The 15,280-nt window shown below is 46.4% G+C and overlaps 1 protein-coding gene across 3 annotated transcripts in view; it reads right to left on the bottom strand.

The window, feature by feature from the left end:
- Positions 1-2,735, bottom strand: part of THRB (thyroid hormone receptor beta) — a 416,080-nt gene extending 413,345 nt beyond the window's left edge. The window contains exon 1 of one of the 3 annotated variants that reach the window (XM_061134940.1): positions 2,632-2,735. The gene's annotated coding sequence lies outside the window, so the exon portion shown is untranslated. Of the gene's footprint in view, positions 1-1,588; positions 1,667-2,360; positions 2,486-2,631 lie in introns of those variants that run through there. The other 2 variants (XM_061134937.1, XM_061134939.1) reach the window with 2 other exon arrangements.
- Between the last annotated feature and the right edge of the window lie 12,545 nt (positions 2,736-15,280).

The raw sequence follows: 15,280 nt of genomic DNA, 5'->3' as shown, positions 1-15,280 counted from the left end.
ACATGCACAAATAATAAATGACTGTTCACCAATGCCTTCACGTATCTCATCTCGAATAAGTTGCTTGATATTGAATTGCTGTTAAAGTCAATTAAAACGCTTAGCCAACTGGCATGAAAACTCCCGAAAACATCCACTGCTTAGAATAACTTTCATCAAAACACCTTTTTCATTCGTGTTTCCTAGTCCCTGCCTTGTTTCAGAATCAGAGAGGTGAGCAGCAGTGAATCAGGGAGCTATCTGTCACTGTGAATATCCAGAATGAACCGGTGAAATATTTTGACTAACATGCAATTTGTATTACTTTGCAATCCAGAGCATGCTACATATTACTGCAATGTAAACATGCATACTAAAAGGTCAAATAATATAAAATTATTGCCCCAAAGGTCTACATTACCCAATATACTGATACTATTAAAAACTGCTGTGCTGTTATATACACTATCCAAGGAATGCTTAATTTCTTGAACTTCAAAACAGGTCTTTAAAACTGACTCTCACAAGCATCAAAAGGATCAATAACACGCTAAAGGGAAGACTTTGTTTCATGTATTTACTAGGCTTAGTGTTTGAATCTTCACAAATTCTGTGTGTGAGAAGGGCGGGTGTCTGCTCAGGTAAACGCTTGTCTCTTCCTTCGCTTCACTTGATCAACTGTCATGATTCCAGACCCCACCTTGAACATTTCCCATTTGGGGAAAATTCTACATTGAACCTTCCAGACCTCAAACACTCACCCCACCTCCACTGAAAACAAATCAAAAGCCTTAAGATTCAACACTAGTAAGAACCTGATGATGATCGCCGAGAAATAAAAAGGACCACAGCCACCAGGGGTAAAAACTCCCCCAAATGAGACCTTCTCCGAGGGGTGGCGGGGGTGGGGGACAGCACGCGGCTGGCACCGCTGCGCGGGTCGGAACCGACTCCAGACGGCCCAGGGGAAGATGCTGCGTCAAGAGAAGCGAAGCAAGAAGCGCGACCCGGAGGCAAGCGAAATCGTCCGCAAATCCCCGAGGAGGTGGGCAGACGCCAAGTCGCCAGGCGCGGGCACCGGCGCAAGCCACCCGCGGGGTCCGTGCCGCCTGCAAAGCCCGGAGCTCCGGGGCAGGAGACCAGGGGGCTGGGGGACCCGCCGTCCCTTTAAACCGGCTCCACGGCACCCCCCCCCCCCGCCCCCGCCCCTCAGCCCCGCTGTCTGCCAACCTTTTCCGAACCCTTGTGTCATAGAACTTCCTCATCATGGAAAGTTCCACTGGGTTCGGCGCCGAGGATGCCAAACTCCGGGTCACAAGGAGTCTGGCAACCAGCCGGGGCTCGGGGTCCGAGGGCCACGGCCGCCCCAGCCGCCCCGCTCCGCCGCTGCCCACGCCGCGGCTCCCCGAAGGTGCCCGAGGCGGAGGGCACCTCCTCCCCGCGGCGGGCGCCCGGCGGCTGACACCCACCCACGCCCGCCCGCGCGCTCGGCGTCGCCGCTCGCACCCCGAGGGGTTCCCGCGACACCCCCGCCCGCCCGCCCGCCCTCCGGACAGCCGGGACTCGCCCCCGCACCCCCCGCCTCCGCGCCGTCCTCTCGCCGAATTACCGGGGCGCTGGAGCCGGCCGGGTGGGGCGCCCCCGCCGGGGGAGGCAGCCTGCGGGCGCTGCCCGAGCCCGGAGCAGGAGGGCCGCTTCCCCGGCGCACTCGCCTTATTCATGCAAAGTTAATCCCCGCCGCGTCACGGCCGCCCGCCCGAGGACGCGCGCCCGCCTTGGCCGAGCCCCGCAGTCTCCACCCTCCTCCGCCCCCTCCTCCCGGCGGCGGGGTCCCGGGAGCGCGTCCTGCAAAATGTCAACTCCCCGGGCGCAGAGGGGCGGCCGGGCCGGGGCCGCGCCGCCCGCCGGGGCCGCTCCACTTTTATAGGCGCGGGCGGCGAGCGCGGCCGGGCCGCCGAGTCCCCGCCTCTCGGGCCCGCGCGCCCGGCCCGCTCCGGGCCGCTGCCCTCCTCCGGCCCCGGCGCCCGCGCCGCGTCTGCCAGCCGGTGACCTGGTTTCCCCTCCGGCCCGCCCGGCGCTCCGACTCGCGCGGCGGCGGCGGCCCGGAGCAGGCCGGCCCGACTCCTCCCGGGGCGCCGCGAGGAAATGGCCTCCCGGCCGCGCGCCCCGGGCGCCCGCCGGCCCCCGACGCCCCCGCCCTCGACGCGTCCGCCGCGCCCCCCGGCCCCGCGCGCCCGGCCCGCGCGGCCCGGCTCACCGCCTCCGCACCTGCCGCCCCAGGTGCGGGCGCCCCCGGGCCCCGTCCGGGCCGTGCCCTCCACCCCGGAGTCCTCCCCCGGCGGCGATGTCGCGGCCGTTTTGGTGGCCGCGCGTCCACCCACCCGGCTGCGTGCGCAGGGAGGTTCGGGCTTGGGCGTCATTCCTCTAGTCGGCAGAGAGGAAGGGACGGGGGACGGGGACACGGGGCCGGGAGGGGTGACTTCCAGAAGCTCGGGCTCCGCCGGGCTCGCGCTCCTCCCTCCTTCTCCAAACCACTTGTGGCGCGTGTCGGGGCCGACGCGGCGCTCTGGCTCCTCCCGGGGCCTCGCTCCCGCCGGGCGTCTGGAGGTCCCCCCCATCGCCAACCCCGGGGCTGGAAGTTTTGGAAAATACCTGGCTTGCGCTTGCGGGAGACACCCCCTCCGCACCACCCCGCACATCCTGGGAGCCCGGCGCGGGGTGGAGACCCCGCAAGGGTTCCAGAAAGACCGCCTGGCTCGTTTGTCTTTGCCCGGGACACGTCCAAATAAAACCCGGAAGACAAAAATAATTTATACTCTTGAAAAGTCCTGCCCGAGTCAGATACGCACTTCTAAAATCCACCCCCCACCCTAGTCCTGAAGGCCGAGGGTCCAGGCTGGGAGAAGAGGAAGCAGGCTTCTGCGGTTCTGGGCTAGAAGCGTGCTTGTGAAAATTCTCGGTACCCAGGAAACGAAAATGTCATCGGTCAGAAGCCCGAGTTGCCAGAGAGCTATTTGGACGACAGGGTATAAGGATTTTCTTACAGATAATATTAAAATAATTCCGACTTCATTATTCAGTGTACACATGTATTAGCATAGCCAACTGTTTTGACAGAGCTTTGACTTTTTTTAGCCTCACTGTCTGAACGAGGATTTATTGGAGAGTTTTCTAAATCTGCAGCCAGTGGCGTGTGTTCTAGTCCCAATTCTTGTGAGCATTCCGGGGAAAGGGACGAGACGCCTCTTGACACAACTGTCAAGAATTCAGAATCTGCCCTGCTCCGGGGCGCAGCGTTTGAGCACTCGAGGGAGTTGCAGACCCCAGGGTTCCCTGGCGAGACGGAGGGACCTCTCCTTTCAGACTCCAAGGACCTTCTTTCCCCCTCGGTCCTTGGCAAGAAATCCGGGCTTTATTTTTTCTTCACGCTGAACAAGGCGGCACCCTAGGACTTGCAGGGTTTGTAGCCGGAGAGAAGTTGTTCTCCTTTTGCAGGGAAGTTCCTGGGCTTTGCTCCAAAGCAGCCCGGGATGTTTTGGTTGGTTTGGAGGAAAGCTGTGGCGTCTGCACCATTTGAACCAAACAGGCGGCCCTCTGGTGGCTAACCGTGGGCGAAAAGCTGGCCACTGAGGGAAAAGCCTGCCCTGAGAGGCCAGCACGGTTGACACCTGGCCTTCTCGGGGCCCTGGAGCCCCTAGAACTGCTTTGAAAGGACAGGAGGTGGGTGCTAGGTTCTAATCCGCTGGGGCTTTTTTTTTTTTTTTTTTTAATTTTATTGAAGTATAGTTGATGTAAAATATTGTGTTTAATTTTTGCTGTAGAGCAAAGTGATTCAGTTTTACACATCTAAACACTTTTTTATACTCTTTTCTATTATGGTTTATCATCAGATATTGAATATAGTTCCCTATACAGGACCTTATGTTTATCTATCCTATATTTGCATCCTCTTCCCGAGTATAACTGGGAGCTCACTTCCTTCTTAAGTAGGAAACATCATACAGAGAACGGAATATAATAAAAGCTGTTGCTTCCCTTTGTTCCCTGACTTTGTTTTTATGATCTCATTTGGCCTGGAAACTTCTGAAATAAAGAGTAAATGAAAGCTAAATAAACAATGTGGGATTATTCAAGCAATTAATGAAGCAATGTTATATAACAATAAGTGAGGGTAATTTTATTTATTTTTTTTTTTTGGCCACACTGGCATGTGGGATCTTAGTTTCTGGACCAATCATCCCCTGTGCCCTGTGTTGGGAGCTCAGAGTCTTCACCACTGGGCCTCCAGGGAAGGCCCCAGGCCAGGGCAACGTTGGTGCAGTGTTACTGAGACAGCGTGATTCCATCGGAAATCAGCCCACTGAGCCTTCCAGGCTGCGTCACGGTGAGGAAGGGTTACCAACAGGACATGGTGTTTGTTTTTCTAATTTTACACAAGGGGGTACATTGGAGGAGAATTTTACAGGGACTTGATTGAAGGCAGAAAGTCATATTCAAATTTTAGACCACAGGGTCCTATGTTCTGATCTGAGAGGGCACGCCAAAGCTGTTCTCGTGACCTAGGCTCACCCTTCACCGTAGCCACCGTCATTACCAAGGGGCTACAAATTTCAGGCTGGTGACTTGGTTCAAGGAAGCAAATCATTCATATATTCATGTATTCATGAACTGCCGGGGTAAGAAGATAAATAAAACAGCATCCAGCAGGGCTGGGGTGACACTGGAAGCAATGAGGCCGGTGGTACCAAACAGGGTCCAAGCCTCTTTCTACTGAACATTTTGATACACTGTTCATCTTGGATAATTTGTTGCATTCATTTTGATGTTTAAAATATGGCATTAAAATATTGTCTCTCAACTACTAAGTTTTTTTATGTTCCTTTAAATTTTGCTCTCAAAATGAAGCAAGAGCGTCATTTATCCCAGCCTGGGCTCCCTCTGCTGTGACCTCAGTGTTAGCAGAGTCTAACCAGAGAAGTAAAATTCAATTCAAACTATATTAGTATTTAAGGTAATTAGTATATGGTAAGGAACTTCAGGGCTTTCCAGGGGGCTCAGGGGTAAAGAATCCGCCTGCCAAGCAGGAGACGTGGATTCGATCTCTGAGTCAGGAAGATCCCCGGGAGAAGGAAATGGAAACCTGCTCTCGGTTGTCTGGGAAACCCCATGGACAGAGAGAGAAGCCTGGCGGGCCACAGTCCATGGGGGTCGGACGCGACTTGGTGACTAACAACAACCAAGGAACCTGATGTCAGGTTTAGAAACAAGGGTATGTGGGAATGGGAAAATGGGGAGATTTCACTGAACAGGGCTGCACTTAAACCGGTCCGTTCAGGACGGACCAGATTTCACCATGAAGTGCTGGAACCAGAAGTAACATTGGAGGCCCCAGAACCAGTGGTTTTCACTCATTCATTCCACAGCTGCTTCTCACGTTCACTGTGCAACCAAATTACCCAACCCTGGAGCTCTTGATTCTATCTGTTGATTGTCAGTTGCTGGAATTTACTCTGGCTATGAGGGCCCCAGTGATTCTGGTTCATGGCCAGTCAAATAAGAATGTCAAGTCTGTCCCTGCCCTTCAGAGAAAAGACAGACTTAATAGGGAGATACCATGCTTAAAGTTAACGCTAAAAGTCAAGGTGCAATGAGAAATATATAAATATAAATTACTAAGTAGTTGCTGGTGAGGAAGACTGGTTCAGGTGAGACTTTCCGTCGAAGGTCCTGGGTGGATATTTGGGGAGAAGCTGGAGTAAAGAAAGGAGGTTGCCAGCCGTATTATTAGCAGGACCCAGTGGAAAATGAAAAGGCAGAGCCCTTTATTCAAGAAGCAGGAAAAAAAAAAAAAAGTGCCACGCTAAAGACAAAAGTATATAAAGCTCTCTCTTTTGTTCCATGTTCTCTCTTTGGAATGATTATGGTATTTTTTATTTGCTATTTAATATCATTCTAAGTAAAGGAAAACAAGCATTTTAAATGACTAGCATCAATTTCACTGCTCATTTTTAGATCATGCAGTGCTAGTTTTAAGGGGAAAATATAGGAGCATTTAACTCATTGCGAAATCAACACAATTACTCAATCTGTATTTTGTAGCAAGTATGTGCGGATACTTTGTGGTTTGCATGTGCAGATATGTTTTGTTCTCACCAGGACAGTTGAAACACAGCACAAAACTGACTCAACATTTTTTTTTTTTAATTGAAGTGTAGTTGATTTGCAATGTTGTGTTAGTTTCTGGTGTACAGAAAAATGACTCAGTTATAATATACATACACATATATTCTTTCCATTATAATTTATTGCAAGATACTAAACACAGTTCCTTGTGCTATACAGGAGGACCTTATTTGCTTTATGTATAGTACTTTGCTAATCCCAAGCTCCTAATTACCCTTCCCATCCCTTTTCCCTTTGGGAACCATAAATTTGTTTTCTGTGTCTGTGTGTATTCTGTTCTGTAAATAAGTTCATTTTTATCATTTTTTTAGATTCCACAAATACGTGCTATTATATGATATTTGTCTTTGTCTGACTTACTTCGCTGAGAATGATCATCTCTAGGTCTACCTATATTGCTGCAAGTGACATTGTTCCATTCTTTCCAATGACTGAGTAATATCCCATTATATCTATGTACCATTCATATGTATATATGTACCATACATATACATATGTACCATCTTCTTTATCCATTCCTCTGTCAATGGACTTTAGGTTGCATCCATGTCTTAGCTTCTTTATATATGCCCATTCTATCCATACTCCATCTTTAACTTACAGATGAATTAAGAAGGACTGCAAAGAAAATAAATTCTGGGTTGCCCTTTTCTTCTCTGTCTTCAGTTAGTTAAAAGAGGGAAGGAAAACAAGTAAGAAAAGGCACGATAGGGTTCCTTGGCTGTTGTCTTTTTTCTTTTTTTTTTGCATTCAGAACATGTTCTGTTTGGAATAGCAAACTTGGCCCCGTGGGTTGTCCCACTTAGCTGCAGATGTAACTTGCTTGCCTGTTACCTGACTTGAGCTTTGCTCACCTCCCAGACATCGTGAGGGCATCAGGATTCTGTGTTCACGGGGCACCGAGACTGCCCCATGCGAGTGGGGTGGGAAGACCACAGTGGACACGTACCTTGTGTGGATCGCTGCTGCTCCAGACTTCATTTACAAAACGCAAGTTCAAAGATAAAATTACTAGCAGTTTCAAAACGGTACAGTCAGAGCGTTAAACTAACTGCCAGGCTCCAAGCATGGGGCCCCGTGTGACTGCATAAGTTCCATGTCCGTGAAGCTTGCTGGGGGAGAGGACTTGATTGTGTGCTGTGGGAGGAACCTAGGGTGTGCTGGAGAGTAAGCAGACCTTCTGAAATGGCTGGTTATGGCAAGAAGTGGATGATACAGTTGACATTTATTAAACTCGTATTATGTTCCAGGTATTGTCCTAAATACTTCAGACCCTATTAAAATTTGCCCTAGAGCTCTGAGGAGTAGTATTCTTATGCACTCTGCTTTTCAGATGTGGGAGCTAAGACACTGGAAGAACACATCATCTGCTCGAGCCCAGACACTACTGGTGGAGGCTGTACCCTTAACCAGCCCATCCTGCTCCGTGTATGCAGGAGAGGAAGTGGTGGGCAGGCTGTGGGTGGAGAAAACCTGCACGTGTTCTGGGAGTCAGGAGATGGCTCTCTAGTTCCTCATGGAAGGAGTTGTTCTCTGGGACAACCAGAAGAGGCCTAAATAGCACATGCCTGTTACCAGCAGTAACATAGAAAATTTCCTGGTTACATTGTCTCTCCTTGTTTTGCGACTGACAGTGGAAGATTCTGAGGCTCCTGGGCAGGAAGCTGTAAGCCACAAGCTGGAAGGAGCCTGGGTCCCTGCATCACCTTACAGAGGAATCTGAGAACATTCACACTGACCTGGGCAGTATCTGAGTCATCCACTTCTGTTGTATGAAGCTGCTGAAAAGTGAAGGTTTATTTGTTGCAGTAATTTAGTGTTATCCCAACACACCCATCAGCCAAGCCAAACTCCACCAGAACATAAACCATCTTTGTTGTAAACAGATACAGTGCAAATAGTGAAACAGGCCTAGGCACTTCAACATGCATAAAGCCCTACAACAAAATATTGTGTTGAAAAAAGTTTAGTGATAATTTTTTTATTGAAATGTGGTGGTTTAGTCGCTAAGTCGTATCTTACTTTTGTGACCCCATGGACAGTAGCCTGCCAGGCTCCTCTGTCCATGGGATTCTCCAGGCAAGAATACTGGAGTGGGTTGCCATTTCCTACTCCACAGGATCTTCCCGTCCCAGGGATCGAACCCAGGTCTCCTGCATGGCGAGCAGATTCTTTACCAACTGAGTTATATAATTTCAATCAAATTCAATTTATGTAATTTCAATTCAAATTTCATTTAATTAGGACTTCCCTGGTAGCTCAGATGGTAAAGAATCTGCCTGCAATGCAGGAGACCTGGGTCTGATCCCCGGGTAGGGAAGATCCCCTGGAGGAGGGCTTGGCAACCCACTCCAGTATTCCAGCCTGGAGAATCCCATGGACAGAGGAGCCTGGTGGGCTATAGTCCATGAGGTTGCAAAGAGTCAGACAGGAGTGAATCAACTAACACATAATAGTAAAATAGACAAATCTTCAGTTTTCAGTTGGATGAAGTTTCGTATTTTTCTATCCTTGTGTAATCAACATCCAGACAAGATCAAAAATGTTTCCAGCAAGTCAGAAAGTTTCTCTGTGTCTTTTCTCTCTTGACAACCCTTCCCTTCTAGAAGAAATGTTATTTTGAATCCTGCCATCAGCTATAAGCTTTGCCAGTTCTTGGACTCCATACAAAGAGGATCACATCATGCCTGGTTTCTTTTACTCAAGGTAAAGCTTTTGAGCTCAGTCCACGCTATGGTGTGAATGAGAAAGATTTCCTATTTTTCATAAACATGTGTGAGCGTTTCACAATTGATGAACATTTGGGTTGTTTCCAGTTTGGAGCTACTACAAATAAAGCATCTGTGTTTGAACAATTCTTTTTGTGGATACATGCAATCATCTCTCCTGGGAATATGCTTAGGAGTGGAATTGCTGGTCATATATCATTTCTTAATCATTCTGTTAAGGGTCTCTGAGGTGCTAGCACAGTGATGGACAAGTAGATGGGCAATTAGCATCTGCTGACTTCCGTTCATTCTTAGAGTTATCATGAATAAAATATCCAAATAAAATCATGTGAAGTCTAAACTGAATGAACAAATGGTATCACAAGTATGAAAATCCTCAAAATAATATTCTAAACTAGCAGTGCCTTATATACCAATTACAAGGTCTGTTTGCAGCCACCAATCATTTCCTATGTCCCGGAGTTTACCCAAACTCATGTCCATTGAGTAAACTCTGAGAGTTGGTGATGGACAGGGAGGCCTAGTGTGCTGCAGTCCGTGGGGTCGCAAAGAGTCAGACATGGCTGAGCAACTGAACTGAACAGAAGTGAATTATTTCCTATGAACTAAGCCACTGACTAAAAACCTAAGTATGCATAAATGAAGATGCTGTTTAATTAAAGTGCATTTGGAAAAAAGGTGAGTGGGGAAAGGAAGGTAAGGATACCAAAACACTTTTATATTAAATCTTGATTTTTCAGCTATCTGAAAGATCAATTTAAGATGAGCTGAGTAATTGCTAATTGGACTGTAATAACCTATGTTCATTGTGAGCACACAAAAATTTACTGTGGTGGTAAATTCTTTGTCAGTCACAGAAGAAATCTTTAATACACATTATCCCCAAACATGTCAGTTTAGTGTACTTTTTTGAGTTATGTTTATATCCATCAAGAGTGGAAGTGTAATTTTTAAAAATTCAGTGAAAATACTATTTCTATTTAGGAAGGGAATACAGTGAATCTTATTCATTTCCATGGAAATCAACTATAATTCATCTGTAAATAATAGCTCATATAATACAATGCTTAGTATTAAGGGCTATTTTCAGATTCTTAAAATCCCTGACTCATACCTGCTGTGACTGTCATAACTTCGAATTTATTTGTCTTTGTCAGTTTAAAAGAGATGCTCAGTTTGAGGGCAGTACAGGTCTTATCAATACTTTCTATTTCCATGTATCATAGATCTCTTTCACAATAAACTTGTCTTAGCCCAAGTTTGCCACATGAATTACCATTTATATAGATTTAGAGCAAAACCTCCTTCTTTGATCATGCCAGATAATGGGCTTGAGGCATGAGCTCTAGGTCTGTGTCTTTTCTGGACACTTTGGGCAGGTTAGTGGGCTCCTGTGTGTCTCCGCTTCCTCGTCTGTAACAGTGGGGAAGGTAGGCATGCCCGCTTGGTAGGGATGGCGTGAGGTGTTCGTTGTTAAAGTAAACAGATGTCCTGTACACAGAGCTTGGCACAGCGCGGGTGGTCAGGGAGTATGATCTGTTATTTTGGAGAAAAAAATAAATAAATAAATTGATGCTATTGGAAAACTCAGAAAAAAGCCAACTGCTAAAAATCTTTTCTTCATAAGCTAATTAACTCAACAAAAATTAGTAACACTGCTTCCAAGCTGCCCCTGGCTTGGGCTGGCCCTGTTACGGGCTCTGGAGAGAGAGCAGTCAGCAGGGCAGTTCATCCCCTCCCCCTGTGGGGCTGAACATCATTGAGCAGGATGTAAATTCTCTGAAGGAGGAGGAACGCTCCTGTCTTGGCAAAGATTAAGCACAAACCAGATACACGGCTGAATTCAGACTTGCAGAGAGAATAGCTTCTGGCGACAGACTTCTTTGCTGATCTACAAGTTCTAGCCTTTAATGATGATATTTTAAGGGAAATGACTCAGTTCTTAGAAAAATCTTTTCGTGAATATTTTTTTCCCATAGCATTTCCTAGCTGCAACTAAACTCTGAAGTTAAAATACCTTTCTCTAACTTATCCAGTTTCTAGGATGATTGGATTTTTTTTCCCAATAGGTGAAAATGCAGTCATTCACAAATCTCCAAATGCTGGGTTTAGCACTGAGCTGATCTATCTGAGCCATAGTCATAATTATTTGTATTACCTTGACCCACTCATTTGTTTCTTTTCCAGTCATTCCACTCACATAAATAAATGCAAGGGATTGGAATAACGAATTCCTAAAATCCATCCCAGCACTTAATTTCTGAAAGTGAATGCACTTTCATCCCTATTTAATGACCAGAGAGGGACCTTTATTTTATGGAAAGCTCTTTAGTTTTTCTTAACAATATTTTTGTACTCATTAAACTAAGAACCTGGGAAATTTAATTTTTTAAAGCAGAATCTGATATTGTCCTCCACCTGATGAGGGAAAGAGAAAAGAATCTTCTTTATCTCGATCGTTTTAGCAGCACTTTCCATTAGACATGTAAGACAAATGGTAGGAGGCTTTATTTGCTTGTTTGGGTAAACAGCAGGTTGAATTTGCCATCACTGTTTGGTTTACTTAATGGCAAGAGAATCTAAAATTTTAGATCACCAAATGCTCTTTTCTGGCATTTCTTTCAACGATTTTTACTCATTCTGGTACTCATTCATGACATTAAAAAATGACGATGATGAACCAAATCAGAGAACTAAGTAAGTGGAGAGACAGCCCATGCTGATGGATAAAAAGTTTTAGTGTTCCTAAGATGTCAGTTCTTCCCAAATAGACCTGTTGATTCAATGCAATTCCAACCAAAATTCCAGCTATCATTTTGCAGACAATGGCAAACTAATTCTAAAGTTTCTATGGAGGGGCACAATGCCCGGAATAGCCAATAAAATAACAAAGGAAGAGAACAAGGTTGAAGAGCTGACATTACCCAACACCAAGACTATAGTGGGCTGCAGTGATCAAGGCAGGGGTACCGGCAAAAGTAGGCAAATAGATCGACTGAAGAGAACAGAGAGCCCAGAAAGAAATCCTCATGAACGTAGTCAGCTGACCTTTGACAAAGGTAGAGAGGCTGTGGAGCGGAGCAAAGATAGTCCCTTAACAGATGGTGGAACGTTGCTATAAAACACGGGGGGCTCAGAGGCTACCCCGTGACCACCTAGAGGGTGGCAGGGAGCCTCGAGGGGGAGGGCATGCGTGTGTGCTTAGGACTCGTCCACCTCGCTCTGTGCCAGAAACCAACACAACATTGTCAAGCAATTGACTCCAGTTAAAAATAAATAGCATCTTTTTTTGAAGAGTGACCAGGACCGGGCCAGTGGTTGAGAGCCCGCCTCCCAGTGTGGGGAACGTGAGCTGGGCCCCGGGTCCTGGAGGATCCCACAAGCCTCAGTACGACCAAGCCTGTGCTCCACAACTCCTGAGCCTGCGCTCTAGAGGCCGGAGCAAGGAGACAACTGCAGTGAGAAGCCCATGCGTCGCAACTAAAGAGCAGCCCCTGCTTGCTGCAACTACAGGAAGCCCGTACCAGCAATGAAGACCTAGCGCAGCCAAAAATAATAAATAAATATTTTTTTTTTAAATTTCATGTGCGGCAAGGAAGATTTCGCATACTGCAACTAAGACCCAACACAGCCAAGTAAATAAATACTTTTTTAAAATAACAACAACAACAAAAAAAAAACCACCCAAAAACTTAAAAGCAAAGGGTGCTAGAACAACTGGGCATCCACATGCAAAAAAAAAAATGAACCTAGGCAGAAACCTTACACCCTTCACAAAAATTAACTTGAAATGGGTCACAAATCTAAATGTAGAACACAAAATTATAACACTCCAAAAGATAATAGGAGAAAACCTAAATGACCATGGGTATGCCCATAACTTTTTTATAACATCAAAGGGATAATTCACAAGAGAAAGAGTTGATAAGCTGAACTTCATTGAAATTAAAAACTCTTGCTCTGTCAAAGACAATATCAAGAGAATGAGATGACTAGCCACAGACTGGAAGAAAATGTTTGCAAAAGACATATCTGATAAAAGACTGTTATTCAAAATATACAAAGAAACTCTTAAAAGTCAACAATAAGAAAACAAACAACCCAATTAAAAAAGGGGCCAAGGACCTTAACAGACACCTCATTGAAGATGATAAACATATGGCAAATAAGCATGTGAAAAGATGCTCCACATCTTATGTCAACAGGAAGAAGCAAATTAAAATAATAAAGGCACACTTGTTAGAATGGTCAAAATCCAGAACACTGACAACATCAAATGCTGACAAGGATGTGGAGCAAAGGGAACTCTCACTAGTTCTGGTGGGAATGCAAAATGGTACAGCTACTTTGGAAGATAATGTAGTGATTTCTCACAAAACTAAACATAATTGTAAGATACTATCCAGCCATCATGCTCCTTGGTTTTTATGCAAAGGAGCTGAAAACTTAAGTCCACACACACACACACAAAACTGCACACAATTGTTTATAGCAGCTTTATTTATAGTTGCCAAAATTTGGAAGCAACCAAATGGCCTTCAGTAGGGGAAAAGATGAACAGTGGTCCATCCAGACAATGGAATGGTATTCAGCACCAAAAAGAAACGAGCTACCAAGCCACTGAAAGACTTGGAGAAAACGTAAATGCATATTACTAAGTGAAAAAAGCCAGTTAGAAAAGGCTACTTACTGTATGATTCTAACTATACGGCATTCTGGAAAAGGCAAAACTATGGAGGCAGTAAAAAGATCTGGGGTTGCCAAGAATTGGCAGTTGGGAAAAGGATGAACAGGCAGAGCACAGGGCACTGGAGGGCAGTGAAACTTCTGTGTGTGATCCTCTCATGATAGACACATGTCGTCACACACTTGTCCAAACCCATAGAAGGTACGGCACCAAGAATGAGCCCTAATGTTAAGTATGGGCTTTGATCAATTACACATCAGTGCAAGCTCACTGCTTGTAACCAGCGTCCCACTCTGGTGGGGAATGTGGACAATGCGGGAGGGGTATGTACGTGTCGGGGCAGGTGGTATATGGGGAATGTCTGTACTGTCCCCTTAATTCTGTTGTGAACCTAAGACTACTCTAAAAACAAAGATTTAATAATATTAATCATGATAATGAGGTCATTTGAGGTTTTTTTTTTAAAAGCAGGTTGTGGTCATTCCCTCTAGGTTAATTCTCAAATCCGTTTTGAGAGCGCCAAAGTGTTAGTCGCTTGGTCATGTCTGACTCTCTGCGACCCCGTGGACTGTAGCCCGCCAGGCTCCTCTGTCCATGGGATTCTCCAGGCAAGAATACTGGAGTGGGTTGCCTTTCAGGAAGATCTCCAGGGGGTCTTCCTGACCCATAGGTCGACCCCAGGTCTCCTGCACTGCAGGAAGACACTCTAGCATCTGAGCCACCAGGAGCATAGAAGGAGTGGCTTGCTGGACTGACTGCCCTGAAACTACTCTGCCAGGAGGCGTCTCAATCCTGTGCTGTGTCCCCCTACTTCCTGGTTCTTCCTTCAGGCTTCAGTGGGGTGTCTGAAAGAAGGTTTTGTGGCTGGTGAGGAAATGCCAGTTGTAAGAATTGATGCTGAGGCACCCACAGGATTGCCCTCAGACTATTAGTTAACTTCCTTGTGTCTCAGTTATTTTGACCTATAAGATGGAAAAAAATCCTCGCTGCCAAAGCGACTAACTAAAATCACACTTGAAACGTGTTCTTTGTTCACTTTGGACTGGAGGGAAGGAAAAGCAGGCTCTACCTGTTGAAGCGGGGGATGGGGAGGGTCGTTTTTTCTAGGATGCAACTGAGGGAAACGGCTGCTACTCAGAGGCACAGAGCCAAGTGTCTGGCTTGAGAAGTTTTAAATGAGAATAATCACAGGTTCCTTTCATTTTCCCCTTGTAACTGAGCAACATCTTCAAAGAGCCCTAACCTATCCCCGGGTCTTTGCTCTGCTTAGGGCACCACGCCAGGAGTTTTTCTGTATCAAGATGAGCCAAAATTTTTCCCACGTGGCTTCGGAGATTGATACCAAACGCCAAGAGCAAAGGTCACTGTGTGTGGCGTTGTGAACCGATCTTGGCGTAACTGTGCCACATTCTACAGGTCAGCGTTCACCCTCAGTTTATGCTACACACACAGGAGAAAATAAACCAAGGTCAAATAATGTTATGTATCTGCACACAGAACAGGGTGGTACTGTGTGTTCACCTCATCATAGCCAAAGGGAGGAAGCCTCCTCGGACCATCTCAGTGCTCTTAGCAGTGATGAGAGAAATGTTCACATACGGAGGTATGGGAACGTCATTCTGGCTTATGCGTGAGTTAACTTGAATTTTTTTCCCCCATTTAAAATAGACTTTATTTTTTAGAACAGTTTTAAGTTGACAGA

This window comes from Dama dama, chromosome 32, assembly GCF_033118175.1.
Source record: "Dama dama isolate Ldn47 chromosome 32, ASM3311817v1, whole genome shotgun sequence".
In the NCBI taxonomy this organism is placed as follows: Eukaryota; Metazoa; Chordata; class Mammalia; order Artiodactyla; family Cervidae; genus Dama; species Dama dama.
The sequence above is the reverse complement of the archived record's forward strand: the minus strand, read 5'-3'. Positions and strand labels throughout refer to the sequence as shown.